Source organism: Balaenoptera musculus, chromosome 2 (assembly GCF_009873245.2).
Source record: "Balaenoptera musculus isolate JJ_BM4_2016_0621 chromosome 2, mBalMus1.pri.v3, whole genome shotgun sequence".
NCBI lineage: Eukaryota > Metazoa > Chordata > Mammalia > Artiodactyla > Balaenopteridae > Balaenoptera > Balaenoptera musculus.
The window spans coordinates 84,347,244-84,369,680 of record NC_045786.1 but is presented as its reverse complement, the minus strand read 5'-3'; the positions used below and the strand labels follow the sequence as shown (position 1 = coordinate 84,369,680).

Here is a 22,437-nt window from a genome sequence, read left to right as displayed (position 1 = left end):
ATCATTTGCAAATATTTCCTCCCATTCTATAGGTTGTCTTTTCATTTTGTTTATGGTTTCCTTTGCTGTTCAAAAGATTTTGAGTATAATTAGGTCCTGTTTTTTAATTTTTGATTTTCTTTCCATTATTCTAGGAGACTGATCCCAAAAGATACTGCTGCCATTTATATCAAAGAGTGTTCTGCCTATGTTTTCCTCTCGGAGTTTTATAGAATCCAGTCTTACATTTAGTTCTTTAATCCTTTTGAGTTTGGTTTTGTGTATGGTGTTACAGAATATTCTAGTTTCATTTCTTTACATGTAGTTATCCAGTTTTCCCAGCACCACTTATTGAAGAGACTGTCCTTTCTTCATTGTTCAGTCTTGCGTCCTTTGCCATAGATTAATTGACCATAGGTGTGTGGGTTTATTTCTGGGCTTTCTCTCCTCTTCCATTGATCTATATGTCCTCTTTTTAATGCCAGTACCATACAGTGTTGATGACTGTTGCTTTGTAGTGTAATCTGAATTCAGGGGGTCTGATTCTTCCAGCTCTGTTTTCCTTTCTCAAGATTGTTTTGGCTATTTGGGGTCTTTTGTGTTTCCATACACAATTAAAAAAATTTTTGTTCTAGTTCTGTGAAAAATGACATTGGTAATTGGATAGGGATTGCATTGAATCTGTAGATTGCCTTGGGTAGTACAGTCATTTTGACACTACTGATTCTTCCAATCCAAGAACATGGTATATCTTTCCATCTGTGTGTGTCATCTTTGATTTCTTTCATCAGCGTCTTATAGTTTTTGGAGTACAGGTCTTTGCCTCCTTAGGTAGGTTTATTCCTAAGTATTTTATTCTTTTTGATGTGATGGTAAATGGGTTGTTCCCTTAATTTCTCTTTCTGGTCTTTCATCGTTAGCGTATAGAAATGCAACAGATTTTGGTGTATTAATTTTGTATCCTGCAACGTTACCAAATTCATTGATGTGCTCCAGTAGTTTTCTGGTAGCATCTTTAGGATTTTTTGTGTAGGGTATCCTGTCATCTGCAAACAATGACAGTTTTACTTCTTTTCCAATTTGGATATCTTTTTCTCCTCTATGGCTAGGACTTTTACAACTACATTGAATAAAAGTGGCATGAGTGAACATCCTTGTCTTGTTCCTGATCTTAGATGAAAAGCTTTCAGCTTTTCTCCTGAGTGTGATGTTAGCTGTGGGTGTATCCTGTGTGGCTTTTATGATGTTGAGGTAGTTTCCCTCTGTTCCCACCTTCTGGAGAGGTTTTATCATAAATGTGTGTTGAATTTTGGCTAAAGCTTTTCCTGTATCTACTGAGATGATTGTATGGTTTTATTCAGTTTGTTAATGTGGTGTGTCACAGTGATTTACTTGCAGATATCGAAAACTCCTTGCATCCCTGGGATAAATCCCACTGGATCATGGTGTATGATCCTTTTAATGTAGTATTGGATTCAGTTTGCTAGTATTTTTTTGAGGACTTTTGCATCTATGTTCATCAGTGATATTGGCCTGTAATATTCTTTTCTGGGAGTATCTTAGGTTTTGGTGTCAGGGTGATCATGGCCTCATAGAACGAGTTTGGGAGTGTTCCTTCCTCTGCAATTTTTTTGTAACAGTTTCAGAAGGATAAGGATTAACTCTTCTCTAAATGTTTGATAGAATTCACCTGTGAAGCCATTTGGTCCTGGACTTTTGTTTGTTGGGGGTTTTTAAATCACAGTTTGCCGCCCTGTGGGGAACAGGATTAGAAAGGGACTAACAGATATTACCAGTCTTTTACCCAGCCCCACGTAAGACCACTAAGGTCGTTAATCCGGGCCCCCAGCTGGAGAAAGGTACCATTATATTAACCCTGTGGTGTGTTGTTACACTGCCTCTCCAGATATCAGCACAGCTATGGGGACTGAGGATGGACAGGCGGGGGACGGTACTGCACGCCAGGGCAAAACCCACAGGCAGGGGTGGTATTATCTCACAATACTGTTACTGCTTGTATTTTGCTTAGTGGTCATGATTTTCCCTGTCTTGTGCCTATTAGACATCTTTTACTTTGTACTGAGTCTGAGTGGATGTAATCTGTTCTTGGACCAGGTGACGATGGTGGCCTCATTGTCAAATGAGCCTGATACCTGGGTCTACAGTGAAATGTCATTGTCGTCCTCGTCTGGGCATCCATGAAAAGTTGACCCAATACGTGCCTGGCTTTCTTTTGATGCTCTTTAGCAGCTGTTTCTGTATTGCATTTGTGGTATCTGGTTGCAGTGTACCTGTACATACCTCAACACAGGGATATCGCAGGAGAGGAGTGGACCAAGATGGTAAGGGTCATGCAGAGTATGTAGGGGTGGAGTTGTAGGGTCAGGGTACTCAGGATGGCTGTTCTGTTGCTCTCTGTTCATCCCCTGCTGGACCAGTCCCTGCTTCACCTACACCCGCCTCGCATGAAGGTGCTTGCCCTCTGCCCCAGCTCGTGATTATTCTAGTCCTTAGGCCAGAATGGCTTCACCTGCTAGTCTATTAAAGGGAACATCTGCCCTCATTATGGTTGTTAAGCTGAGGGGCTGTGAGGTTCATGCCCCAGTCCTGGTTTCCATGGTAACTGATGAGCCAACCTGACATCAATTCCCCCTCTAAATTGTAGCCTCAGTCTCCCCTGAGTGGCGAAGATTGCCAGGTTCTGCTTGTTGACAGCGTTAACACTGTGGGGTGTCGCTCTAGGACCTTTTGCTTTCGACTTGGATAGGGAATCTTACGATAAACCGTTGATGTCTCTGTTGCTGTTTCTGGACTCCTCAGTCTCAAGGCTGGGCAACCACAAGGCTTGCAGGCCTGTGTGGTACAGCCCAGCAGCAAAGTACTGAACTGGGCAATGGAGCTCCAGAGACAAGACAGACTCTTTGCCATCAGACGTCTCACATGATACAGGGGAGGCAGCAGTGGGTTACAGGGTCAGGATGAACATTTACTGAGGGTGGAGGGAGGTCGGGGAAGGGGAAGCAGGAGGGTTGAGCAAGGGTTGTCTCATTCTTTTGGTCTTTAGATAGGTGCTGAGAGAGAAGAGAGGAGGCTAGGTCTTAAATCACAAATGTAATTTGTAGCTTTACAGGTTCCTGTTTTGCTTTCACATATTCTGTTCATTCTTCTTTTGGCCTATACAAAGAGTTGAGTACAGTCTTTGTTGTCAGAAGGTCTGGGGTTTTAATGTCAGTTCTAGCTCTCTAAGTTGAGAGATCTTTGGTGAGACACCTTTAGTCCTGCACAATGAGAATAATTACTGAGGATTGGGATGAGGTAGAGAGGTACACTGTTCACAAGTGCTTCTTAAGCTCGGGGTGTTAGATTTAAAAAATATATATACATATATTGGGCAATACTGATTCTGTGAGGGCATAGGGAAGGTGTTGTTATTAACCCCCAAATATTGATGAGGGAAACAAAACTCAGACAGTGAGTTGCCCTGGCTAAATAACTTAGAAAGGGAACTAAGACCTGAACACAGTTTTTTGTTTTAACTTTTTTCATTGCGATATGGTTGATGTAAATATTATATGTTACAGGTGTACAACATAGTGATTTGCAATTTTGAAGAGCTACACATTTATAACTATCATAAGATATTGGTTATATTCCCTGTGCTGTACAATAAATCCTTGTAGCTTCCTAATATTACATGTAAGGGTTTGTACCTCTTAATCCCCTACCCTTTTATTGCCCCTCCCTCCTTCCCTCTTCCCACTGGTAACCACTACTTGTTCTATCTGTGGGTCTGTTTCTGTTTCATTATATTCATTTTATTTTTTACATTCCACATATAAGTGATAACAGAGTATATGCCTCCCTGTAATTTATTTCACTCAGCATAATATACTCCAAGTCCATCCATGTTGTTGCAAATGGCAAAATTTCATGTTTTGTGTGTGGCAGAGTAGTATTCTATTATACACGTCATCTTTATCCATTCATCTGTGGATGGATCATTAGGTTGTTTCCATATCTTGGCAATTGCAAACAATGCTGCTGTGAACATTGTGGTACGTGTGTCTCTTCAAATTCGTGGGGTTTTTTTTTTGGATATGTACACAGGAGTGGAACTGCTGCATCATATGGTGGTTCTGTTTTTAGTGTTTTGTTTTCCACAGTGGATGCACCAATTTACATTCCTACCAACAGTGTACCAGGGTTCCTTTTTCTCAACATCCATGTAAACATTTGTTGGGTTCTTTTTGATGATAGCCATTCTAACAGGTGTGATGTGATATCTCATTGTGGTTTAAATTTGTATTTCTCTGATTAGCAATGTTCAGCACTTTTCATGTGCCTGTTGGCCATCTGTATGTCTTCTTTGGAAAAAAAGTTTATCAGGTCTTCTACCCATTTTAAAAGTTAGGCTTTTTTTTTTTATGTTGAGCTGTATGAATTGTTTATACATGTTGCATATTAACCCCTGTTGACTTTAAAACATTATTCACAACCTAAAAGTTGAGAGTTATGTTTGATTTAGTGGGAATTTTTAGGACTTCAAGCCTGGGAGGCAGCATCTCAAGTAACCATAAGAGAACTGCTCTGAGGAGGCGAGGTGGGGGGCCAGGTTATATAGAAGTTTTGCAACGAAGGGCAGGTAGTCAGGAACATCAAGTGATTATTGCAAACTTCGGATATCTGGTTTTCTTTAAGGAATTTATTGCTTTTCTATGTATGGGAAAATGCAAGAGTCTGGGCTCACTGAACTCATTCCTTGGATATGCACCTCAGCTCTATGGGGCCACTATCCAGTATTTTCAAGTCCTGAGTTTCCTCAGGGCTCACCTTAGGGAATGGCTGCAGTCTGATAGCTGCTAGATGGCAGGTATTCCTTTCCTTCCTGAGTTCCCTCAGGGCTCACGTACAGGGCTGCAATTCTTAACCACTGCGCCACCAGGGAAGCCCCAGGGCTGCAATTGTTGATGACAGTGACATCCTTTGTTTACTGATATGGCAGGAAATATTCCTTTTCTCACCCCTTATTGGTCATATCATTAGCATATGTTCTCCCATTCAGTAGGTTTCTTTTCATTTTGTCAGTGGTTTCCTTTATTGTGCAAAAGTTTTTAAGTCAAATGAGGTTCTATTTTTTTTGCTTGTATTTCCTTTGGTTTAGGAGACAAATCTAAAAACATATTGCTACAATTTATGTCAAAGACTGCTGTGCCTGTGTTTTCATCTCAAGGTTTTATGGTTTCCAGTATTATATTTAGGTCTTTAATCCATTTTGAGTTTACTTTTGCTTGTAGATAATGTTCTCATTTCATTCTTTCACATGTAGCTGTCCAGTTTTCCCAGCACCACTTGTTGAAGAGACTGTTTTTTCCCCATTCTATACTCTTGACTCCTTTGTCAGAGATTAATTGAACATAAGTGTGTGGGTTTATTTCTGGACTCTCTATTCCATTGACCTCTGTGTCTGTTTTTGTGCCAGTACTATACTCTTTTAAGGCTGTAGCTTTATAGTATAGTCTGAAGTGAGGAAGCATGATTCCTACAGCTCTGTTCTTCTTTCTCAAGGTTATTTTGGCTCTTTGGGGTCTTTGTGTTGCCATAGAAATTTAAAAATGTTTCTGTGAAAATTGTCATTGGTATTTTGATAGGGATTGCATTGAATGTGTAGATTGCCTTGGGTAGTACGGTCATTTTAACAATATTAAATCTGGCAATCCAAGAACACAGTATATCTTTCCATGTGCGTTGTCATCAATTTCTTTCATCAGTGTCTTATAGTTTTCCAAGTATGATGTGTTCTACCTCCTTAGGTAGATTTATTTCTAGGTATCTTATTCTTTTTGATGCAATGGTAAATGAGATTGTTTCCTTAATTTCTCTTTATGATAGTTGTTGTTAGTGTTTAGAAATGCAACCAATTTCTGTGTATTAGTTTTGTATCGTGAAACTTTACAAAATTCATTGAGCTCTCGTAGTTTTCTGGTAAATTATTCTCTAAGTTCCTTGTTTCTTCTTTGTTCCGTTTTGGGAGATAGTACATTTCTAAGAATCTATCCATTGCTTAGAGGATATCCATTTTATTGGCATATAGTTGTTTGTAGTAGTCTCTTATGATTCTTTGTATTTCTATGGTATCAGGTGTAACTTTTCTGTTTTCCTTTCTTTTTTTTTTTTAACACCTTTATTGGAGTATAGTTGGTTTACAATGGTGTGTTAGTTTCTGCTTTATAACAAAGTGAATCAGCTATACATATACATATATCCCCATATCTCCTCCCTCTTGTGTCTCCCTCTCACCCTCCCTATCCCACCCCTCTAGGTGGTCACAAAGCACCGACTGATCTCCCTGTACTATGCAGCTGCTTCCCCCTAGCTATGTTTCACATTTCGTAATGTATATATGTCCATGCCACTCTCTCATTTTGTCCCAGTTTACCCTTTCTCCTTCCCGTATCCTCAAGTCCATTATCTAGTAGGTCTGCGTCTTTCTTTCCATCCTGCCCGTAGGTCCTTCATGACCATTTGTTTTGGTTTTTTTTAGATTCCATATATATGTGTTAGCATACAGTATTTGTTTTTCTCTTTCTGACTTACTTCACTCTGTATGACAGACTCTAAGTCTATCCACCTCACTACAAATAACTCAGTTTTGTTTCTTTTTTAACACCTTTATTGGAGTATAATTGCTTTACAATGTTGTGTTAGTTTCTGTTGTATAACAAAGTGAATCAGCTATACATATACATATATCTCTATATCTCCTCCCTCTTGCGTCTCCCTCCCAGCCTCCCTATCCCACTCTTCTAGGTGGTCACAAAGCACTGAGCTGATCTCCCTGTGCTATGGGACTGCTTTCCACTAGCTATCAGTTTCACATTTGGTAATGTATATATATGTACATGCCAATCTCTCACTTTGTCCCAGCTTACCCTTCCTCCTCCCCGTGTCCTCAAGTCCATTATCTAGTAGGTGTGTGTCTTTATTCCCAACCTGCCCCTAGATGCTTTATGATCATTTTTAATTTTTTGACTCCAGATATATGTGTTAGCATACGGTATTTGTTTTTCTGTTTCTGACTTTCTTCACGCTGTATGACAGACTCTAGGTCCATCCACCTCACTACAAATCACTCAATTTCTTTTCTTTTTATGGCTCAGTAATATTCCATTGTATATATGTACCACATCTTCTTTATCCATTCATCCAGTGATGGACACATAGGTTGCTTCCATGTCCTGGCTATTGTAAATAGAGCTTCAATGAACATTGTGGTACATGGCACTTTTTGAGTTATGGTTTTCTCAGGGTATATGCCCAGTAGTGGGATTGCTGAGTCTTATGGTAGTTCTATTTTTAGTTTTTTAAGGAACCTCCATACTGTTCTCCATAGTGGCTGTATCCATTTACATTCCCACCAACAGTGCAAGAGGGTTCCCTTTTCTCCACACCCTCTCCAGCATGTATTGTTTGTAGACTTTTAGATGATGGCCATTGTGCCTGGTGTAAGGTGATACCTCATTGTAGTTTTGATTTGCATTTCTCTAATGATTAATGATGTTGAGCATTCTTTCATGTGTTTGTTGGCAATGTGTATATCTTCTTTGGAGAAATGTCTATTTAGGTCTTCTGCCCATTTTTGGATTGGTTTGTTTGTTTTTTTGATATTGAGCTGCATGAGCTGCTTGTAAATTTTGGAGATTAATCCTTTGGCAGTTGCTTCATTTGCAAATATTTTCTCCCATTCTGAGGGAATGTCTTTTCGTCTTGATTATGGTTTCCTTTGCTGTGCAAAAGCTTTTAAGTTTTATTGTGTCCCATTTGTATATTTTTGTTTTTATTTCCATTTCTCTAGGAGGTGAGTCAAAAAGAATCTTGTTGTTATGTACGTCGTAGAGTGTTCTGCCTATGTTTTCCGCTAAGAGTTTCCTCTAAGAGTGTCTGGCCTTAGATTTAGGTCTTTAATCCATTTTGAGTTTATTTTTGTGTATGGTGTTAGGGAGTGTTCTAATTTTATTCTTTTACATGTAGCTGTCCAGTTTTCCCAGCACTAATTATTGAAGAGGCTGTCTTTTCTCCATTGTATATTCTTGCCTCCTTTATCAAAGCTAAGGTGACCATATGTTCATGGGTTTATCTCAAGGCTTTCTATCTTGTTCCATTTTACTATATTTGTTTTTGTGCCAGTACCGTACTGTCTTGAATACTGTAGCTTTGTAGTGTAGTCTGAAGTCAGGGAGCCTGATTCCTCCAGCTCCGTTTTTCTTTCTCAAGATTGCTTTGGCTATTTGGGGTCTTTTGTGTTTCCATACAAGTTGTGAAATTATTGGTTCTAGTTCTGTGAAAAATGCTATTGCTTGTTTGATAGGGATTGCATTGAATCTGTAGATTGCTTTGGGTAGTATAGTCATTTTCACAATGTTGATTCTTCCAGTCCAAGAACATGGTAGATCTCTCCATCTGTTTGTATCTTTAATTTCTTTCATCAGTGTCTTATAGTTTTCTGCATACAGGTCTTTTGTCTCCCTAAGTAGGTTTATTCCTAAGTATTTTATTCTTTTTGTTGCAATGGTAAATGGGAATGTTTCCTTAATTTCCCTTTCAGATTTTTCATCATTAGTGTACAGGAATGCAGGAGATTTTTGTGCATTAATTTTGTATCCAGCTACTTTACCAAATTCATTGATTAGCTCTGGTAGTTTTCTGGTAACATCTTTAGGATTCTCTATGTATAGTATCTTGTCATCTGTAAACAGTGACGTCTTTATTCTCTTTTTCTGATTTGGATTCCTTTCATTTCTTCTTCTTCTCGGATTGCTGTAGCTACAACTTCCAAAACTCTGTTGAATAATAGTGGTGAGAGTGGACAACCTTGTCTTGTTCCTGATCTGAGAGGAAAGGGTTTCAGTGTTTCACCATTGAGAACGATGTTGGCTGTGGGTATGTCATACATGGCCTTTATTATTTTGAGGTCAGTTCCCTCTATGCCTACTTTCTGGAGGGTTTTTATCATAAATGGGTGTTGAATTTTGTTGAAAGCTTTTTCTGCATCTATTGAGATGATCATATAGTTTTTATGCTTCAATTTGTTAATATGGTGTATTACATTGATTGATTTCCATATATTGAAGAATCCTTGCATTCCTAGGATAAACCCCACTTGATCATGGTGTATGATCCTTTTGCTGTTCTGTTGGATTTTGTTTGCTAGTATTTTGTTGAGGATTTTTGCGTCTATATTCATCAGTGATATTGGCCTTTAGTTTTCTTTCTTTGTGACATCTTTGCCTGGTTTTGGTGTCAGGGCAATGGAGGCCTCGTAGAATGAGTTTGGGAGTGTTCCTCCCTGTGCTATATTTTGCAAGAGTTTGAGATGGATAGGTGTTAGCCCTTCTGTAAATGTTTGATGGAATTTGCCTGTGAAGCCATGTGGCCCTTGGCCTTTGTTTGTTAGCAGATTTTTAATCACAGTTTCAATTTCAGTGCTTGTGATTGGTCTGTTAATATTTTCTCTTTCTTCCCGGTTCAGTCTTGGAAGGTTGTGGTTTTCTAAGAATTTGTCCATTTCTTCCAGGTTGTCCATTTTATTGGCATAGAGTTGCTTGTAGTAAGCTCTCATGATCCTTTGTATTTCTGCAGTGTCCTTTGTTACTTCTACTTTTTCATTTTTAATTCTTTTGATTTAAGTCTTCTCCCTTTTTTTTCTTAATGAGTCTGGCTAATGGTTTATCAATTTTGTTTACCTTCTCAACGAACCAGCTTTTAGTTTTTTTGATCTTTGCTATCGTTTCCTTCATTTCTTTTTCATTTATTTCTGATTTGATCTTTATGATTTCTTTCCTTCTGCTAACTTTGGTGTATTTTTGTTCTTCTTTCTCTAATTGCTTTAGGTGTAAGTTTAGGTTGTTTATTTGAGACGTTTCTTGTTTCTTGAAGTATGATTTTATTGCTATAGACTTCCCTCTTAGAACTGCTTTTGCTGCATCCCATAGGTTTTGGGTCGTCGTGTTTTCATTGTCATTTGTGTCTAGGTATTTTTTGATTTCCTCTTTGATTTCTTCAGTCATTTCTTGGTTATTTAGTAGCATATTGTTTAGTCTCAGTGTGTTTATTTTTTACAGATTTTTTCCTGTAATTGATATGTCCTCTCATAGCATTGTGATTGGGAAAGATACTTGATATGATTTCAATTTTCTTAAATTTACCAAGGCTTGATTTGTGACCCAAGATATGATCTCTCTTGGAGGATGTTCCAAGAGCACTTGAGAAGAAAGTGTATTCTCTTGTTTTTGGATGGAATGTCCTATAAATATCAATTAAGTCCATCTTCATGTATCATTTAAAGCTTGTGTTTTCTTATTTATTTTCATTTTGGGTCATCTGTCCATTGGTGAAAGTGGGGTGTTGAAGTCCTCTACTATGATTGTGTTGCTGTTGATTTCCCCTCTTATGGCTGTTAGCATTAGCCTTGTGTATTGAGGTGCTCCTATGTTGGGTGCATAAATGTTTACGATTGTTATATCTTCTTCTTGGATTGATCCCTTGATCATATGTTCACTTCTGATTTTATTGATTTGGGCCCTCTCCTTCTTGATGAGTCTGGCTAAAGGTTTATCCGTTTTGTTTATCTTTTCAAAGAACCAACTCTTAGACTAAAAGAAGTAGAAAAGATCAAGGAAACTATTTCATTTACTTTGCTGTGATCTTTATGATTTCTTTGCTTTGGTTATTCTTTTTCTACTTCCTTTGAGGTGTAAGGTTAGGTTGTTTGAGATTTTTCTTGTTTCCTGTGGTAAGCTTGTAGCACTAGCTATAATCTTCCCTCTTAGAACTGCTTTTGCTGGGTCCCCAAGATTTTGGATCAAGGTGTTTTCATCTTCATTTCTCACCATTTAATTTTTTAAAAATTAACTAATTAATTTAGTTTTGGCTGTGTTGGGTCTTCATTGTTGTGACAGGCTTTCCCCAGTTGCGGTGAACAGGGGCTACTCTTCATTGCAATGCGCGGGCTTCTCATTGCGTGGCTTCTCTTGTTCCAGAGCACGGGCTCTAGGCAAGTGGGCTTCAGTAGTTGTGGCACACGAGCTCAGTAGTTGTGGCACTTGGGCATAGTTGCTCCGTGGCATGTGGGATCTTCCCAGACCAGGGCTCAAACCCATGTCCCTTGTATTGGCCGGCAGACTCTTAACCACTGCACCACCAGGGAAGTCCCTCCATTTATTTTTTAGTTTCCTCTTGGATTTCTTCAGTGATCCATTGATTGATTTAGTAGCATATTGTAAAGCTTCCGTATGTTTGTGTAAGTGTTTTCCTTGCAGTTGTTTTCTAGTCTCAGAGTGTTGTGGTTGGAAAAGATGCTTGATATGATTTCAGATTTGTTAACCTTACTGAGGCTTGTTTTTTCGGCCTAGAATGTGTTCTGTCCTGGAGAATGTTGTATGTGCACTTGAAAAGAAGGTGTATTCTGTTGCTTTCAGATGGAATGTTGTATATATGAATTAAGTCTATTTGACCTAATGTGTCATTTAAAGCCAGTGTTTCCTTATTGATTATATTGGGATAATCTGTCCACTAATGTAAGTAGGGTGTTAAAATCCCTTCCTGTTTTGTTACTGTCAATTTCTCCTTATTTGTCTATTAATACTTGCTTTATGTATTTAGCTTCTCCTGTGTTGGGTTTATATATATTTAAAATTGTTATAGTTTCTTGGATTGATCCACTGATCATTATATACCGTCCTCCTTTGTCTCTTGTAACAGTCTTTAAAGTCTATTTTGTCTCAGTACTGCTACCCTGGATTTCCCATTTGCATGGAATACCTTTTTACATTCCCTCACTTTCAGTCTGTGTGTGTTTTTAGATCTGAAGTGAGTCTCTTATAGGCAACATATATATGGGTCTTGTTTTTGAATCCATTCAGCCATGCTGTGTTTTGATTGGAGCATTTAAGCCATTTATGTTTATGGTAGTTATTGATACTTATGTTTTTTGCCATTTTGTTAATTGTCTTAGGGTTGTTTTTTCATAGGTATCTTTTGTTCTCTTGTGATTTGATTGTCTTTGGATTCCTTTTGCTTTTTTGCATGTATCTGTTATAGATTTTTGTTTTTGTTTTAAATAATTCTTTTTTATATTAGAATACTGTTGATTTACCATGTCGTGTTACTTTCAGGTGTACAGCAAAGTGACTCAGTTGTAATATACTTATGTCCATTCTTTTTCAGATTATTTTCCCATATAGGTTATTAGAGAATATTGAATAGAGTTTCCCGTGATATACAGGAGGTCCTTAGTGATTATGTATTTTACCCATAGTAGTGTGTATATGTAAATCCCAAATTCCTAATTTATCCCTTCCCCCACCTTTCCCCTTTGAATAACCATAAGTATGTTTTTGAAGTCTGTGTGTCTGTTTCTGTTTTGTAAATAAGTTCATTTGTATCATTTTTTAGATTCCACATGTAAGTGATATCATATGATGTTTGTCTGTTTTCTGTGTGACTTCTCTTGTATGATGATCTCTAGGTCCACCCATGTTGTAGCAAATGGCATTATTTTATTCTTTTTAATGGCTGAATAATATTCCTTGTATATATGTACCACATCTTCTTTATCCATTCCTCTGTTGATGGATATTTAGGTTGCTTCCATGTCCTGGCTGTCGTAAATAGTGCTGTATTGAACACTGAGGTTCATGTGTCTTTTTGAATTATGGTTTCCCCTGGTAGATGCCCAGGAGTGGGATTGCTGGATCATATTGTAGTTCTATTTTTAGTTTTTTTTAGAAGACCTCCATACTGTTCTCCACAATGTTTGTACCAATTTACATTCTCAGCAACAGTGTAGGAAGAGGGTTCTCTTTTCTCCACACAGTCTCCAGCATTTATTGTTTGTAGACTTTTTAATGATGGCCATTCTGACTGGCATGAAGTGATACCTCACTGTAGTTTTGATTTACATGTCTCTAATAATTAGTGATGTTGAACATCTTTTCATATGCCTCTGGGCCATTTGTATGTCTTCTTTGGAGAAATGTCTATTTAGATCTTCTGGCCATTTTTGTATTGGGTTGTTTTGGGTTTTTTTTTATATTGAGCAGTATGAGCTTTTTGTATATTTTGGAGATTAATCCCTTGTCAGGCACATCATTTTCAAATATTTCCTCCGATTCTATAGGTTTCTTTTCATTTTGTTTATGGTATCCTTTGCTGTACAAAAGATTTTCAGTATAATTAGATCCTGTTTGTTAATTTTTGATTTTCTTTCCATTATTCTAGGAGACTGATCCCAAAACATACTGCTGCCATTTATGTCAAAGAGTGTTCTGCCTATGTTTTCCTCTCGGAGTTTTATAGAATCCAGTCTTACATTTAGTTCTTTAATCCTTTTGAGTTTGGTTTTGTGTATGGTGTTACAGAATATTCTAGTTTCATTTCTTTACATGTAGTTATCCAGTTTTCCCAGCACCACTTATTGAAGAGACTGTCCTTTCTTCATTGTTCAGTCTTGCGTCCTTTGCCATAGATTAATTGACCATAGGTGTGTGGGTTTATTTCTGGGCTTTCTCTCCTCTTCCATTGCTCTATATGTCCTCTTTTTAATGCCAGTACCATACAGTTTTGATGACTGTTGCTTTGTAGTGTAATCTGAATTCAGGGGGTCTGATTCTTCCAGCTCTGTTTTCCTATCTCAAGATTGTTTTGGTTATTTGGGGTCTATCGTGTTTCCATACAAATTTAAAAAATTTTTGTTCCAGTTCTGTGAAAAATGCCATTGGTAATTGGATAGGGATTGCATTGAATCTGTAGATTGCCTTGGGTAGTATAGTCATTTTGACAATATTGATTCTTCCAATCCAAGAACATGGTATATCTTTCCATCTGTGTGTGTCATCTTTGATTTCTTTCATCAGCGTCTTATAGTTTTTGGAGTACAGGTCTTTGCCTCCTTAGGTAGGTTTATTCCTAAGTATTTTATTCTTTTTGATGTGATGGTAAATGGGTTGTTCCCTTAATTTCTCTTTCTGGTCTTTCATCGTTAGCGTATAGAAATGCAACAGATTTTGGTGTATTAATTTTGTATCCTGCAACGTTACCAAATTCATTGATGTGCTCCAGTAGTTTTCTGGTAGCATGTTTAGGATTTTCTTTGTAGAGTATCCTGTCATCTGCAAACAATGACAGTTTTACTTCTTTTCCAATTTGGATATCTTTTTCTCCTCTATGGCTAGGACTTTTACAACTACATTGAATAAAAGTGGCATGAGTGAACATCCTTGTCTTGTTCCTGATCTTATATGAAAAGCTTTCAGCTTTTCTCCTGAGTGTGATGTTAGCTGTGGGTGTATCCTATGTGGCTTTTATGATGTTGAGGTAGTTTCCCTCTGTTCCCACCTTCTGGAGAGGTTTTATCATAAATGTGTGTTGAATTTTGGCTAAAGCTTTTCCTGTATCTACTGAGATGATCGTATGGTTTTATTCAGTTTGTTAATGTGGTGTGTCACAGTGATTTACTTGCAGATATCGAAAACTCCTTGCATCCCTGGGATAAATCCCACTGGATCATGGTGTATGATCCTTTTAATGTAGTATTGGGTTCAGTTTGCTAGTATTTTTTTGAGGACTTTTGCATCTATGTTCATCAGTGATATTGGCCTGTAATATTCTTTTCTGGGAGTATCTTAGGTTTTGGTGTCAGGGTGATCATGGCCTCATAGAACGAGTTTGGGAGTGTTCCTTCCTCTGCAATTTTTTTGTAACAGTTTCAGAAGGATAAGGATTAACTCTTCTCTAAATGTTTGATAGAATTCACCTGTGAAGCCATTTGGTCCTGGACTTTTGTTTGTTGGGGGTTTTTAAATCACAGTTTGCCGCCCTGTGGGGAACAGGATTAGAAAGGGACTAACAGATATTACCAGTCTTTTACCCAGCCCCACGTAAGACCACTAAGGTCGTTAATCCGGGCCCCCAGCTGGAGAAAGGTACCATTATATTAACCCTGTGGTGTGTTGTTACACTGCCTCTCCAGATATCAGCACAGCTATGGGGACTGAGGATGGACAGGCGGGGAACGGTACTGCACGCCAGGGCAAAACCCACAGGCAGGGGTGGTATTATCTCACAATACTGTTACTGCTTGTATTTTGCTTAGTGGTCATGATTTTCCCTGTCTTGTGCCTATTAGACATCTTTTACTTTGTACTGAGTCTGAGTGGATGTAATCTGTTCTTGGACCGGGTGACGATGGTGGCCTCATTGTCAAATGAGCCTGATACCTGGGTCTACAGTGAAATGTCATTGTCGTCCTCGTCTGGGCATCCATGAAAAGTTGACCCAATACGTGCCTGGCTTTCTTTTGATGCTCTTTAGCAGCTGTTTCTGTATTGCATTTGTGGTATCTGGTTGCAGTGTACCTGTACATACCTCAACACAGGGATATCGCAGGAGAGGAGTGGACCAAGATGGTAAGGGTCATGCAGAGTATGTAGGGGTGGAATGTAGGGTCAGGGTACTCAGGATGGCTGTTCTCTTGCTCTCTGTTCATCCCCTGCTGGACCAGTCCCTGCTTCACCTACACCCGCCTGGCATGAAGGTGCTTGCCCTCTGCCCCAGCTCGTGATTATTCTAATCCTTAGGCCAGAATGGCTTCACCTGCTAGTCTATTAAAGGGAACATCTGCCCTCATGATGGTTGTTAAGCTGAGGGGCTGTGAGGTTCATGCCCCGGTCCTGGTTTCCATGGTAACTGATGAGCCAACCTGACATCAATTCCCCCTCTAAATTGTAGCCTCAGTCTCCCCTGAGTGGCGAAGATTGCCAGGTTCTGCTTGTCGACAGCGTTAACACTGTGGGGTGTCGCTGTAGGACCTTTTGCTTCCGACTTGGATAGGGAATCTTACGATAGACCGTTGATGTCTCTGTTGCTGTTTCTGGACTCCTCAGTCTCAAGGCTGGGCAACCACAAGGCTTGCAGGTCTGTGTGGTACAGCCCAGCAGCAAAGTACTGAGCTGGGCAATGGAGCTCCAGAGACAAGACAGACTCGTTGCCATCAGACGTCTCACATGATACAGGGGAGGCAGCAGTGGGTTACAGTGTCAGGATGAACATTTACTGAGGGTGGAGGGAGGTCGGGGAAGGGGAAGCAGGAGGGTTGAGCAAGGGGTGTCTCATTCTTTTGGTCTTTAGATAGGTGCTGAGAAAGAAGACAGGAGGCTAGATCTTAAATCACAAATGTAATTTGTAGCTTTACAGGTTCCTGTTTTGCTTTCACATATTCTGTTCATTCTTCTTTTGGCCTATACAAAGAGTTGAGTACAGTCTTTGTTGTCAGAAGGTCTGGGGTTTTAATGTCAGTTCTAGCTCTCTAAGTTGAGAGATCTTTGGCGAGACACCTTTAGTCCTGCACAATGAGAATAATTACTGAGGATTGGGTTGAGGTTCAGAGGTACACTGTTCACAAGTGCTTCTTAAGCTTGAGGTGTTAGATTTAAGATATATATATACATATATTGGGCAATACTGATTCTGTGAGGGCATAGGGAAGGTGTTGTTATTAACCCCCAAATATTGATGAGGGAAACAAAACTCAGACACTGAGTTTCCCTGGCTAAATAACTTAGAAAGGGAACTAAGACCTGAACACAGTTTTTTGTTTTAACATTTTCATTGCGATATGGTTGATGTAAATATTATATGTTACAGGTGTACAACATAGTGATTTGCAATTTTGAAGAGCTACACATTTATAACTATTATAAGATATTGGTTATATTCCCTGTGCTGTACAATAAATCCTTGTAGCTTCCTTATCTTACATGTAAGAGTTTGTACCTCTTAATCCCCTACCCTTTTATTGCCCGTCCCTCCTTCCCTCTTCCCACTGGTAACCACTACTTGTTGTCTCTATCTGCGGGCCTGTTTCTGTTTCATTATATTCATTTTATTTTTTACATTCCACATATAAGTGATAACAGAGTATATGCCTCTCTCTAATTTATTTCACTCAGCATAATATACTCCAGGTCCATCCATGTTGTTGCAAATGGCAAAATTTCATTTTTTGTGTGCCTGACTAGTATTCTATTATACACATCATTTTTATGCACTCATTTGTGGATGGATAATTAGGTTGCTTCCATAGCTTGGCAATTGCAAACAATGCTGCTGTGAACATTGGGGTATGTGTGTCTCTTCAAATTGGTGGGGATTTTTTTGGATATGTACACAGGAGTGGAACTGCTGCATCCTATGGTGGTTCTGTTTTTAGTGTTTTGTTTTCCACAGTGGATGCACCAATTTACATTCCTACCAACAGTGTACCAGGGGTCCTTTTTCTCAACATCCATGTAAACATTTGTTGGGTTCTTTTTGATGATAGCCATTCTAACAGGTGTGATGTGATATCTCATTGTGGTTTAAATTTGTATTTCTCTGATTAGCAATGTTCAGCACTTTTCATGTGCCTGTTGGCCATCTGTATGTCTTCTTTGGAGAAAAGGTCTATTCAGGTCTTCTACCCATTTTAAAAGTTAGGGTTTTTTTCTTTTTATGTTGAGCTGTATGAACTGTTTATACATGTTGCATATTAACCCCTGTTGACTTTAAAACATAATTCACAACCTAAAAGTTGAGAGTTATGTTTGATTCAGTGGGAATTTTTAGGACTTCAAGCCTGGGAGGCAGCATCTCAAGTAACGCTGAGAGAACTGCTCTGAGGAGGCGAGGTGGGGGGCCAGGTTATATAGAAGTTTTGCAACGAAGGACAGGTAGTCAAGAACATGAAGAGATTATTGCGAACTTCAGATATCTGGTTTTCTTTAAGGAATTTATTGCTTTTCTATGGATGGGAAAATGCAAGAGTCTGGGCTCACTGAACTCATTCCTTTGATATGCACCTCAGCTGTATGGGGCCAGTATCCTGTATTTTCACATCCTGAGTTTCCTCAGGGCTCACCATAGGGAATGGCTACAGTCTGATAGCTGCTAGATGGCAGGTATTCTCCTTCCTGAGTTCCCTCAGGGCTCATGTTAGAGGGCTGCAGTTGTTGATTACCATGACATCCTTTGTTTACTAATATGGCAGGAAGTATTCCATTTCTCTCCCTTTATTGCTCATACCATTAGCAAATGTTCTCCCATTCAGTAGGTTTCTTTTCATTTTGTCAGTGGTTTCCTTTATTGTGCAAAAGTTTTTAGGTCAAATTAGGTTCTATGTATTTTGCTTTTATTTCCTTTGGTTTAGGAGACAAATCTAAAAACACATTGCAACAATTTATGTCAAAGACTGCTGTGCCTATGTTTTCATCTAAAGTTTTCATGGTTTTCAGTATTATATTTAGGTCTTTAATCCATTTTGAGTTTACTTTTGCTTGTAGATAATGTCCTCATTTCATTCTTTCACATGTAGCTGTCCAGTTTTCCCAGCACCACTTATTGAAGAGACTGTTTTTTCCCCATTATATACTCTTGACTCCTTTTTCAGAGATTAATTGAACATAAGTGTGTGGGTTTATTTCTGGGCTCTCTATTCCATTGACCTCTGTGTCTGTTTTTGTGCCAGTACTATACTGTTTTAATGACTGGAGCTTTATAGTATAGTCTGAAGTGAGGAAGCATGATTCCTATAGCTCTGTTCTTCTTTCTCAATGTTATTTTGGCTCCTTGGGGTCTTCGTGTTACCATACAAATTTAAAAAATTTTCTGTGAAAATGTCATCGGTATTTTGATAGGAACTGCATTGAATCTGTAGATTGCCTTGAGTAGTAGGGTCATTTTAACAATATTAAATCTGGCAATCCAAGAACACAGTATATCTTTCCATATGTGTTGTCATCAATTTCTTTCATCCGTGTCTTATAGTTTTCCAAGTATGATGTCTTTTATCTCCTTAGGTAGATTTATTTTTAGGTATCTTATTCTTTTTGATGCAGTGGTAAACGAGATTGTTTCCTTAATTTCTCTTTATGATGGTTGTTGTTAGTGTTTAGAAATGCAACCAATTTCTGTGTATTAGTTTTGTATACTGAAACTTTACCGAATTCTTTGAGGTCTAGTAGTTTTCTGCTAAATTATTCTCTAAGTTCCTTGTTTCTTCTTTGTTCGGTTTTGGGAGAGTGTACGTTTCTAAGAATCTATCCATTTCTTAGAGGATATTCATTTTATTGGCATATAGTTGTTTGTAGTAGTCTCTTATGATTCTTTGTATTTCTGTAGTATCAGGTGTAACTTTTCTGTTTTTATTTCTTTTTTTTTAACACCTTTATTGGAGTATAATTGCTTTACAATGGTGTGTTAGTTTCTGCTTTATAACAAAGTCATTCAGCTATACATATACATATATCCCCATATCTCCTCCCTCTTGTTTCTCCCTCGCACCCTCCCTATCCCACCCCTCTAGGTGGTCACAAAACACCAGGCAGATCTCCCTATGCTATGTGGCTGTTTCCCTCTAGCTAGCTATTTTACATATGGTAGTGTATATATGTCCATGCCACTCTCTCACTTCATCCCAGCTTACCCTTCCCCCTCCCCATGTCCTCAAGTCCATTCTCTATGTGTGCGTCTCTATTCCTTTCCTGCCTCTAGGTTTTTCAGAACATTGTTTTTTTTAGATTCCATATATATGTGTTAGCATACGGTATTTGTTTTTCTCTTTCTGATTTACTTCACTCTGTATGACAGACTCTAGGTCTGTCCACCTCACTACAAATAACTCAGTTTTGTTTCTTTTTGTTGTTGTTGTTGAACATCTTTATTGGAGTATAATTGCTTTACAATGTTGTGTTAGTTTCTGTTGTATAACAAAGTGAATCAGCTATACGTACACATATATCCCCATATCCCCTCCCTCTTGTGTCTCCCTCCCACCTTCCCTATCCCACTCCTCTAGGTGGTCACAGAGCACCGAGCTGATCTCCCTGTGCTATGGGGCTGCTTCCCACTAGCTATGTTTCACATTTCGTAATGTATATATGTCCATGCCACTCTCTCATTTTGTCCCAGCTTACCCTTTCTCCTCCCTGTGTCCTCAAGTCCATTATCTAGTAGGTCTGCGTCTTTATTTCCCTCTTGCCCCTAGGTCTTTAATGACCATTTGTTTTGGTTTTTTTTAGATTCCATATATGTGTGTTAGCATATGGTATTTGTTTTTCTCTTTCTGACTTACTTCACTCTGTATGACAGACTCTAGGTCCATCCACCTCACTACAAATAACTCAATTTCGTTTCTTTTTATGGCTCAGTAATATTCCATTTTATATATGTGCCACATCTTGTTTATCCATTCCTCTGTTGATGGACACTTAGGTTGCTTCCATATCCTGGCTATTGTAAATAGAGCTTCAATGAACATTGAGGTACATGACTCTTTTTGAGTTATGGTTTTCTCAGGGTATATGCCCAGTAGTGGGATTGCTGGGTCATATGGTAGTTCTATTTTTAGTTTTTTAAGGAACCTCCATACTGTTCTCCATAGTGGCTGTATCCATTTACATTCCCACCAACAGTGCAAGAGGGTTCTGTTTTCTCCACACCCTCTCCAGCATGTATTGTTTGTAGATTTTTTGATGATGGCCATTGTGCCTGGTGTAAAGTGATACCTCATTGTAGTTTTGATTTGCATTTCTCTAATGATTAATGATGTTGAGCATTCTTTCATGTGTTTGTTGGCAATGTGTATAACTTCTTTGGAGAAATGTCTATTTAGGTCTTCTGCCCATTTTTGGATTGTGTTGTTTGTTTTTTTGATATTGAGCTGCATGAGCTGCTTGTAAATTTTGGAGATTAATCCTTTGTCAGTTGCTTCATTTGGAAATACTTTCTCCCATTCTGAGGGATGTCTTTTCCTCTTGATTATGGTTTCCTTTGCTGTGCAAAAGCTTTTAAGTTTCATTGTGTCCCATTTGTATATTTTTGTTTTTATTTACATTTCTCTAGGAGGTGAGTTAAAAAGGATGTTGTTGTGATGTATGTCATACAGTGTTCTGCCTGTGTTTTCCTCTAAGATTTTTATAGTGTCTGGCCTTAAATTTAGGTCTTTAATCCATTTTGAGTTTATTTTTGTGTATGGTGTTAGGGAGTGTTTTAATTTTATTGTTTTACATGTAGCTGTCCAGTTTTCCCAGCGCCAATTATTGAAGAGGCTGTCTTTTCTCCTTTGTATATTCTTGCCTCCTTTATCAAAGCTAAGGTGACCATATGTGCATGGGTTTATCTCAAGGCTTTCTATCTTGTTCCATTTTACTATATTTGTTTTTGTGCCAGTACCATAGTGTCTTGAGTACTGTAGCTTTGTAGTATAGACTGAAGTCAGGGAGTCTGATTCCTCCAGCTCCGTTTTTCTTTCTCAAGATTGCTTTGGCTATTCGGGGTCTTTTGTGTTTCTATAAAAATTGTGAAATTTTTTGTTCTAGTTCTGTGAAAAATACTATTGGTAGTTTGATAGGGATTGCATTGAATCTGTAGATTGCTTTGGGTAGTATAGTCATTTTCACAATGTTGATTCTTCCAGTCCAAGAACATGGTAGATCTCTCCATCTGTTTGTATCTTTAATTTCTTTCATCAGTGTCTTATAGTTTTCTGCATACAGGTCTTTTGTCTCCTTAGGTAGGTTTATTCCTGGGTATTTTATTCTTTTTGTTGCAGTGGTAAATGGGAATGTTTCCTTGATTTCCCTTTCAGATTTTTCATCATTAGTGTACAGGAATGCAGGAGATTTCTGTGCATTAATTTTGTATCCAGCTACTTTACCAAATTCATTGATTAGCTCTGTTCGTTTTCTGGTAACATCTTTAGGATTCTTTATGTGTAGTATCTTGTCATCTGCAAACAGTGACATGTTTACTTCGCCTTTTCTGATTTAGATTCCTTTTATTTCTTCTTCTACTCTGATTGCTGTAGCTACAACTTCCAAAACTCTGTTGAATAATAGTGGTGAGAGTGGACAACCTTGTCTTGTTCCTGATCTGAGAGGAAATGGTTTCAGTTTTTCACCATTGAGAGTGATGTTAGCTGTGTGTTTGTCATATATAGCCTGTATTATGTTGAGGTAAGTTCCCTCTATGCCTACTTCCTGGAGGGTTTTTGTTATAAATGGGTGTTGAATTTTGTTGAAAGCTTTTTCTGCATCTATTGAGATGATCATATGTTTTTTATCCTTCAATTTGTTAATATGGTGTATCACATTGATTGATTTCCATATATTGAAGAATCCTTGCATTCCTAAGATAAACCCCACTTGATCATGTTTTTGATCCTTTTGCTGTGCTGTTGGATTCTGTTTGCTAGTATATTGTTGAGGATTTTTGCATCTAAGTTCATCAGTGATATTGACCTTTAGTTTTCTTTCTTTGTGCCATCTTTTTCTGGTTTTGGTGTCAGGGCAATGGTGGTCACGTAAAATGAGTTTCGGAGTGTTCCTCCCTCTGCTATATTTTGGAAGAGTTTGAGATGGATAGGTATTA

At 38.3% G+C, this 22,437-nt stretch overlaps 1 long non-coding RNA gene across 1 annotated transcript; it reads left to right on the top strand.

Annotated features, from left to right (window-relative positions):
- Positions 1–402: 402 nt before the first annotated feature.
- On the top strand, positions 403–8,257 carry LOC118891261. The gene is made up of 3 exons (XR_005018924.1): positions 403–498; positions 3,044–3,047; positions 8,202–8,257. It is a non-coding gene; the product is annotated as an uncharacterized LOC118891261 (long non-coding RNA).
- Positions 8,258–22,437: the final 14,180 nt, after the last annotated feature.